The 9,933-nt window shown below is 36.7% G+C and overlaps 1 long non-coding RNA gene across 1 annotated transcript; it reads right to left on the reverse strand.

The window, feature by feature from the left end:
* Positions 1-1,358: 1,358 nt before the first annotated feature.
* On the reverse strand, positions 1,359-3,253 carry LOC148049301 (uncharacterized). Its single transcript, XR_015695697.1, has 2 exons — positions 2,996-3,253; positions 1,359-1,914 (listed from the first exon to the last, which is right to left on the reverse strand). It is a non-coding gene; the product is annotated as an uncharacterized LOC148049301 (long non-coding RNA).
* Between the last annotated feature and the right edge of the window lie 6,680 nt (positions 3,254-9,933).

Consider the following 9,933-nt stretch of genomic DNA (forward strand, 5'->3'; position numbering starts at 1 on the left):
TTTTTTTTTGATGATTTGGTATTTATTGTGCAGGAAACACTAGAAAAAGAACTCAAATTGTTAAAAAAAAAATAGAAGAGTTTGGCACAGTGGCAGGACTTAAAATAAACAAGGAAAAGACCAAGATACCGACAGAGAATCTTACAAGTAAACAGAAAAAAGAATTGATGGAAAAGATGGGCATGCAGTTAATTAAAAAAGTTAAATATTTGGGAATCTGGCTAACAGCAAGATGTATATCATTCAAAGAAGATAACTCTAATAAATGAATGCAGCAAATAAAGATGGATTTGGACACATGGAAATATTTACAACTCTTGCTGATTGGAAGAATAGCTGCAATTAAAATGAATATTCTACTGAAAATTTTATTCCTGTTCCAAATAATACCGATAAAATTAGGGAAAAACTTTTTTTTGAAGAACTAAATAGATTAGATAAAATTTATCTGGCAAGGGAAAAAAACCAAGAATCAAATTAAAAATGCTACAGGACAGAAAAAATAAGGGTGCATTCAGGTTCCCAGACTGGGAGTTGTACTATCGAGCATCAGTACTTTCATGGATAAAGGAGTGGATAAATTTAAAAAATAAAAGGGTGTTGGCGATAGAAGGACATGACCGACAATTGGGATGTCACACATTTATATAGGATGAGGAAAAACAAAACACACAGCTACTTTCAAAGGCACCAGGTTAGGAATGCTCTGTTGCTAATATAGGGAAAAATGAAACAGAATCACTATAGAAAAATAACATTCTGGCTATCCACAATGGAAGCACTAATATATCCAAATGTGTTAGACCTGGATAAGATAGTAAGATATAAAGATATACTGTATGAACAAGGGAAATTCAAAACAAAACAGGAAGTAAAAAATTAGGGAATCAGTTTGGATTGGTGGCTGTATATACCAATGCAGACGAGATATAAGAAAGCACCAGAAAAATATGGATTTTATAGTGAACCACAAGAATTGAATAAGCTACTACAGGGGAGAGGTGAAAAATTGATAAAGAAGTTTTATAACTACCTATTGAGCTTTAAAATGGAAGAAGAATTAGTAAAGGAAACTATGATAACATGGGTAAAAAACTTTGGGTACGCTATCGAACTAGACAATTGGCAAAAACTGTGGGAAAGAAATAATAGATTAACAATGTCAGCATCAGGTAAAGAAAATCTGTACAGGATGTTCTATAGATGGCATCTGCCGCCAGCAAGATTGGCAAAAATGCTTCCAAATATGTCACCAAAAATCTTATTATCACATGTGGTGGACCTGTCCATTGGCCAAAAGATATTGGGCAAAAATAAACAAAAGTGGTTAGAGGAGATGGTGAAATAACAAATAGACCTAAAACCAGAACTATTTTTATTGGGAATACTAACAGGTAAATATAATAAAAGAATTCAATATTTAATGTTACACGTAATAACAGTGGCTAGAATCATGTATGCACAAAATTGGAAAAATGGAAGCGGTTCCACCACAAATGCGCGTATGATAAAAGCGTGTGTGACTAAAGCGCGGTGACAAAACTGCGCCGTCAAAACCGAATGAGATGAATGAGCGCTGAAGCGCGCCGACAACAGTGTGCCGACAGAAGTGCGCTGTAACATAACCCTAAAAATAACCCTAAACCTAACCCTAAACCTTACCCTAAACCTAACCCTAAACCTAACCCTAAACCTAACCCTAAACCTTACCCTAAACCTAACCCTAAACCTAACCCTAAACCTAACCCTAAACCTTACCCTAAACCTTACCTTAACTTAAATCGCGCTTCTGTTGGCGCGCTGTTGTTGGCACGCTGTTGTCGGCGCGCTTTTGACATCGCGGTTTTATCGCCGTGATTTTGTCGGCGCGCTTTTGACGTTCGCGGTTATGTTGTGCCACGAACGGAAGCATACCTACAGAGGAAATGGTAATAAACAAAATATTAGAATGGGCCAAAATGGACAGGTTAACAATATAAGTTAAAGACAAAGGAGAAACAGAGTATTATTTAATATGGGACCTATCGTATAATTGGTTAGATAATAAATGCAAAGATAAGAAAACGAATGATGGAAGATGATTACTAAACGAGAAATACAGGTATGAAGTTATACAGAAGAGCCGAGGTAGCGCAGTGGGTAGAGTGCAGTACTGCAGGCCACTTCAGCTGACTGCTAGATCAGCAGTTCAGCGGTTCAAATCTCACCGGCTCAAAGGTTGACTCAGCCTTCCATCTTTCCGAGGTGGATAAAATGAGGACCCGGATTGTTGTTGGGGGGCGATATGCTGACTCTGTAAACCGCTTAGAGAGGGCTGAAAGCCCTATGAAGCGGTATATAAAAATCTGCTATTGCTATTGCTATTGCTACAGAAGAATGCATATTGTAAGCAATATCACTACCAAAATGTACAAACGTGTAAATTAAAATATATAGTATGATAAATATATAGAGAACTATGTTAGAGCTATGGAAACAATAGATATAAGTATATTGTATAATGTAAAGTTCCTATATTTTTTTATTTTTCTATGTTGAATATTATATGAATAAGAGAAAAATGAACGTAATTAGGATATATCAAAGTATGTATATTTTAAAAAGTGGTGATAAAACCAGCATATCACTGTTGCAAAGTTGAAATTGTGTTACAAAATGAAGGAAAAGGGCCAATAAAAATATTTTTTTAAAGTATTCAGTAAAGAGAAGATAAAGGTGTCTTTTAAGTAATTGATTCCAGAAAAGTGCATAATCTCACTCGAGCCTAGTTGAGAATCCCAACTAGGCAGCACATCACCTTATATTTAGGTGTTTTTGTGGTGTCAAAACCACCAATCAGCTCTATCACCAGAACATCTAAGTATCTACACAACAACATCCCAGCCAAGGGAGCCACAATGAATTGTCAATCAGCCCTAAAATGGGGCTATGTCAATCTCACCGTGGCACCTGCAGGAATTAGAACCAGGCAGAGAGAAAAATACAATGGTCGTACCTTGGAGAGGCAGTGTTCTCAACTGCTAGGGCAGTTACTGGAGACATCTGGCTGGAGAGAAAGACTGAAAAAGCTGCAAGAAATCCTGGAAATAAGAAAACAAACATTTTGGGGGTCCTGTCCTCCCTGGTTTGAGTCGACAGCCTCAAGGCACAACACCTCTCCGTGAATGATGGAGATCACTGGTTTGAGAAGAAGGAAGAGACTGGAAGGGCAGGAGAGGAATCTGGAGGCAGAGAGCTGAATGTTCTTGACTATCTCTTTGAACTTCATGGGTGGGACCTTTAAATAGTCACAGTCTCCCTTGGGGCCGTATAAGCAGAAGTAGACTATTGCCACACAATTTCTAGCTATCTTAATTGTTAGACTGGGTAATGGATAGACCCACACAGGGTAATGGTAACAACAGCTCTTTATTATTATAACAGAACAAGTGTGTCAGATGTGACTTCATTTAATAATCAGGAAAGAAACCACTCAACTCCATTTCTTTGAAATTAAGTGTACTTTTACTAATTATAAACGAATAGTTGCAAAGCAAAGCTTTGATAGGTAGGTAGGTAGGTAGGTAGGTAGGTAGGTAGGTAGGTAGATAGATAGATAGATAGATAGATAGATAGATAGATAGATAGATAGATAGATAGATAGATAGATAGATAGATAGATAGATAGATAGCAATAGATAGATAACAATAGATAGATAGATAGATAGATAGAAAGATATAGATAGATGATAGATAGGTAGGTAGGTAGGTAGGTAGGTAGGTAGATAGATAGATAGATAGATAGATAGATAGATAGATAGATAGATAGATAGATAGATAGATAGATAGATAGATAGCAATAGATAGATAGCAATAGATAGATAGCAATAGATAGATAGATAGATAGATAGATAGATAGATAGATAGATAGATAGATAGATAGATAGATAGATAAATAGATAGGTGGGTGGGTGGGTGGGTGGCTAGATAGATAGATAGATAGATAGATAGATAGATAGATAGATAGATAGATGATAGACAGACAGACAGACAGATAGATGATAGATAGATAGATAGATAGATAGATAGATAGATAGATAGATAGATAGATGATAGATAGATAGATAGATAGATAGATAGATAGATAGATAGATAGATAGATAGATAGCAATAGATAGATAACAATAGATAGATAGGTAGAAAGATATAGATAGATGATAGATAGGTAGATAGATAGATAGATAGATAGATAGATAGATAGATAGATAGATAGCAATAGATAGATAGCAATAGATAGATAGCAATAGATAGATAGCAATAGATAGATAGATAGATAGATAGATAGATAGATAGATAGATAGCAATAGATAGATAGCAATAGATAGATAGATAGATAGATAGATAGATAGATAGATAGATAGATAGATGGATGGATGGATGGATGGGTGGGTGGGTGGGTGGGTGGGTGGGTGGGTGGGTGGCTGGCTGGCTGGCTGGCTGGCTGGCTGGCTGGCTGGCTAGATAGCTAGCTAGCTAGCTAGCTAGCTAGATAGATAGATAGATAGATAGATAGATAGATAGATAGATAGATAGATAGATAGATAGATGGATAGATAGATGATAGGTAGGTAGGTAGGTAGGTAGGTAGATAGATAGATAGATAGATAGATAGATAGATAGATAGATAGATAGATAGATAGATAGAATAGTAGTTTATATATTAATAGACAATATATATTTGTTATAACCCCAATAAGTAAAGGTTAGTAAGTGGGAATTTAGGATTAGATAATGTAATTGTATTAATAACATTAATAATGTATTAAAGTATATTGTGAATTTAAAATAGTAAGGAATAGAAATTATGGGGAGTTTGAAATATATTCACAGGATTGATTAAATATTATTAACAATTGGCATTATTAGCAACCCTACACATTTGAGACATTGAAGTTATGGTGGAATAATGAGTTATTTTTAAAACTATTAAATGATATTACTTAGTAGGGGATAATAAATATAGGGCAAAAAATGTTATTTATGTTCAAATGAACTATGGGAAAAAATGATAAAGGGTTATGGAAAGAGGCCAATATTGTTGAAGTTGGAAGACTTGAAGTAATATATATATATTTATTTGTATTATTATAGTTTAAGTGGCTCAAAAAGAACTTGACCCAGTCAATGTACTGTCCATAAAATATGAATGTTTATACTGGAAAAAATAAAAAAATAAAGAATTATAAACGTTTTATCAAAGAAACTCCTAGTGACAGAAAACATGAATCAAAATCCACAGGGACACACACTGCTGTTGCCATCACACACAAAGTTTTCAGGTCCAGTACAACATAAAATAATTCTAGAATAAAATCATTTATCAAAACTGATTGAAAATGATAACTTTAAAGAAGCAATTACTGGGATAGATTGGTTCTTCCTATGGTTAAAAAATGCTGATACATTGTCAAAAATAAGGAACAGTACTGTGAAAAATAGAACAAAACAGGAATTATAGTCATGTGCTGTGTACATGCACATTTTATTTATATACAGTATTTATGGCAGAATTATTCTCTTTCTTCTTCTTTTTTTTGCCTAGCTACAGAATTTATGAAAAAAAATTTAGTTCCTTTTTATTGGGTTGAAATGAAGAACCTGATAACAGAATTGTAAGAATAATTACTGGAAAGATAAACATAATGCTTTTTCTTCTTAATGGCAATAAATAACATTTTATATAAATTATGTAAACGGTATCCAAATTTAAGTAACATCTGGCTTAAAATGTTTACTCACTTACTGTCGAAACAAATTTTATTTTAATCCTGAAACTTGAAAACCCTTACAATTTCCTAGCTATCTTTCTCTGAGTTTGGATCTTATTTACATTTCACCTTTTAAAAACGTATTGTTGTTTGCATGTTAAGAATAATAAACATTTTTTTAAAGTATAACCTATGTGTGACGGTAAAATGGATGTCAATCATATCATTGCTAAAGGTGGGAGAGAAAAATATTAGATATATTTGTGTATACAATACTTTGAAATATAAAGGAATTCACTGGTGTTCTTTGGAAAATACAAGACAATCCAATAACATTATAATTGCAGAAAGCCAAGCTTCCGTATTAAAAAGGACAGCATATAGTTAGTGTCAGAGATGTTTTCAGATAGACAAGGGCTTAAATTCTGTTTCATGAAAGAAAAACTCACCTTTTCCAATCCAGTAGAGCTATCTTCAATCTTGCCCGTGCAAACATCCATGTTACGTGCACCGATAACCCTATGGGTTTTAGATTTTTAGTTTCACTAGATCTCATCGACTAAATGAACCCACTATTTGCTTGAACATTTTGGAGGCAACTAATGTAAGAGACAACTGGTCACCAGATTGAGTGATGCAGAAGCTGAATTTAAAAATACAATACTTATATGAAGTAGGTTGTTCAATGAATATGGGTGTACCCCAATCAATTAGATCAGCATTCAAAAGATGGAATAGCAAGTAAGTGCGTTGGGATTGATTGATTTCAGAGATATGTTCCTGGAACTCAGAAGATTTCATTTTGGCTAAAGTTCGACTCCTTTGTACAGAGACAGTGTTAGTCTTTACACCCTTAGTTAAATTTAAATGAATATTTTTGTTCATGCTCATCAGCATGTACACACGTAACAGCGCATGCAGATACAGTATTAGCCATGGGTGTCAGCAAGTCCATTAGCATGGTATGCCTGGCACAAACAGAACCTAAGCCAGAATGGGAGACTATATTTCTATACACAAGCAAAGAGGGCACCTCATCCAAGAGAGGAGCAGCTTAGGAAGATAGAGAATCGGGGTGAGAAGGAAGGGAGGGAGTGTATCGGGAGTGTATCGGGAGAGAGGAGTGGTAGAGGGGGAGGGGAAGTAGAGTAGAGGGGAATGATGGAGGGAAGACGGAAAGTTGGAGGGGGGCGAAAGAAAGGGTGTATGGAGGGTCGAAGAGGTACATTGGGTTTCTATTTTGGGGGGTATTATTGACAAGAGGAACTGCTGTGTTTATTGTTTAATGTTATATGGCCCCGGTTCTGCACAGCATATATGTGACTGTACGAAAATGAAAATGGAAAATAAAAACACATTTACAAGGGAAGATAGAGAATCATTTTATATACAACAATTCAAACATATTGAGTTTGGGGTGAGTTCTTTCACTGGTTAATAACATTTGACATATTTCTGATGGAGTACACATGCTCCATAACCAGTGGTGGGATTCAGCTGGTTCGTACTGTTTTGACTGAACCTGTTGTTAATTTTTTGGCGTAGTTCGGGGAACCAGTTGTTCCCACCATTGGCTGGCCCCACCCAGCCCCACCCAGCCATTCACGGTGGGGAGGCTTGAGGGGCCTGACTGAGGCCCATGTTGATCAGCTGGGAAGCGGCAATGGACTGGCTGTCCCGATCAGCTGGGAGGCTGATCAGTCAGTTCAGTTACACCTTCCAACTCTGAAGATCTCCCCCCCCCCCGGAAGAAGTTGGAAGGTGTGACTCTAATATTTTTAAAAACGGTTGTCACGTGGTCTACTTTTGTTGCCCTGCACACAGGAGAACAGAGCTGGAGAGTGGGTTAGTGAGGGAATAGTGGTTGCTCTGGAATGGGGTGGAAGGGAGCATTTTGCATTATCTTTGCTCTGGAATGGGGTGGAAAGGAGCATTTTGCAAAGTCCTCACTTCCACCCTATTCCAGAGCAACTAACAAAAGAAGACCATGTGACTCCCAGTTTAAAAAAAGTTCGTTCAGACCTTCCAACTTCACGAGCATGTGCCCCACCCCGCACATGCCCCCCCACTTATAAAAATAGTAGAGCAGATTAATTAATTAATTAAATGTATATGCCATCAATCTCACTCTGCCAAACAACTCTTCAAGATAACTGTCAGGTTGGGCATAAGATCAACATGCTAAAGATGTGCAAGATGGTCTTGCAATGGTTTTTCCCTCTCTATAAAAGTTGTTGATATATATATTATATTATTGTTACCATTCTTCCCCAGATCCTTGCTATTCTAAAGTTTAGATCACATCACACCTCACCCATGTAGGATTCTTTTTGTATGACTGCCATTCTGTTTTCATTAAAAATGCTTGTTGACAATTTCCTCTACAATGACACAATATCTGCTGGCATTGGGAAATGGGGGGTGTTGTTGTTGTTGTTGTTGTTGTTGTTGTATGCTTTGATGTTGTGAAAGTTTTCTTTTCCTAATTGTCTTGAGTTGCTTTTTAGGTGTGTAAGTTCAAGTTTCAAAACTGAGTTCAAATTTACTTCAGGTTCAGGGAGATACAATTAAAGTTTATGATGCAAAATTAATTCCAATCATTAATAAGACAAATCTGAAAACCTGATGCCAGATAGATGATAGATAGATAGATAGATAGATAGATAGATAGATAGATGATAGATAGATAGATAGATAGATAGACAGACAGACAGACAGACAGACAGATATAGATAGATATAGATAGATAGATAGATAGATAGATAGATAGATAGATAGATAGATAGGTAGGTAGGTAGGTAGGTAGGTAGGTAGGTAGGTAGGTAGGTAGGTAGGTAGGTAGGTAGATAGGTAGAGAGAGAGATAGGGAGGGAAGGAGGGAGGGAGATAGGGAGGGAGAGAGAGAGATAGGGAGGGAGAGAGAGAGATAGGGAGGGAGAGAGAGAGAGAGATAGGGAGGGAGAGAGAGAGAGATAGGGAGGGAGAGAGAGAGATAGGGAGGGAGGGAGGGAGGGAGAGATAGATAGACAGACAGACAGACAGACAGACAGACAGACAGATATAGATAGATATAGATAGATAGATAGATAGATAGATAGATAGGTAGGTAGGTAGGTAGGTAGGTAGGTAGGTAGGTAGGTAGATAGATAGATAGATAGATAGATAGATAGATAGATAGATAGATGATAGATAGATAGATAGATAGATAGATAGATAGATAGACAGACAGACAGACAGACAGACAGATAGATAGATAGATAGATAGATAGATAGATAGACAGACAGATAGATAGATAGCAAGTTTCACTTTCAGTTTCTCCCGATCATCAGCTATTTGAGGCTGCAGGGATTGCTATCGCCTATTGCAGCCTGCCAAGCCCCCGTTTGCTGCACGGAAATAAATTGCTGGGAGGCAGAGGCCAAAGGGTTGGGGCCAGTGGGTGGATGGGGCTACATTCAGTGTATAAGACGCACCCAAGGTTTCACCCTCTTTTAGGGGGTAAAAAGATGTGTCTTATACTCTGAAAAACATGGTAGTGATAGGATACTAATAAGCAATCAAATCATACTAGGAAACCATAAAACAATGTGTAAAGATACAAGCAACATGGTTATAGCCATAAGTGGAAAGAGATAAATACTAGGAAGCATGAGAAGAATAATACTAATACAGTCTTAATAAATGATTTGACAGTGTTGTGGGGATTAGTTGTTTAGCAGAGTGATGGCATTCGGGGGAAAAAACTGTCCTTGTGTCTAGTTGTTCGGGTATGCAGTGCCCTATAGCTAAGGTGACCAGACGTCCTGATTTTGGCGGGACAGTCACGATTTCTAACAATTTGTCCCGTGTCCCGGGGCATTTTAAAAAAGTCCCGTTTTTCTGGCTTCATGTTGAAAGTGCAGTGGATTTGCTTAAGAAATCCTAACCGGGGCAAGACAAAAGACACTCTGTCTAAACCCTCTCTATGTCTCAGTGCTGTAACATTGTAAGCGTGAAAAAAGTGAAAAAACCCATAAGTCACTAGTGTTATTGTAACTTTGAATGATCACTAAATGTACGATTGTACGTTGAGGACTACCTGTATTTATTTGACAGGTTGCAAGCTGTTGTTTTCACTTTAGTGACGATGAAAGATAATTCTTTTTTGTATGCGGGATTGTGTGAAATTAATTTTATTATTTTTCT

The sequence above is a fragment of the Thamnophis sirtalis genome, unplaced genomic scaffold (genome assembly GCF_051295495.1).
Source record: "Thamnophis sirtalis isolate CommonGarterSnake01/CBP01778 unplaced genomic scaffold, rThaSir2_p1.2 scaffold_2, whole genome shotgun sequence".
Classification (NCBI taxonomy): Eukaryota; Metazoa; Chordata; class Lepidosauria; order Squamata; family Natricidae; genus Thamnophis; species Thamnophis sirtalis.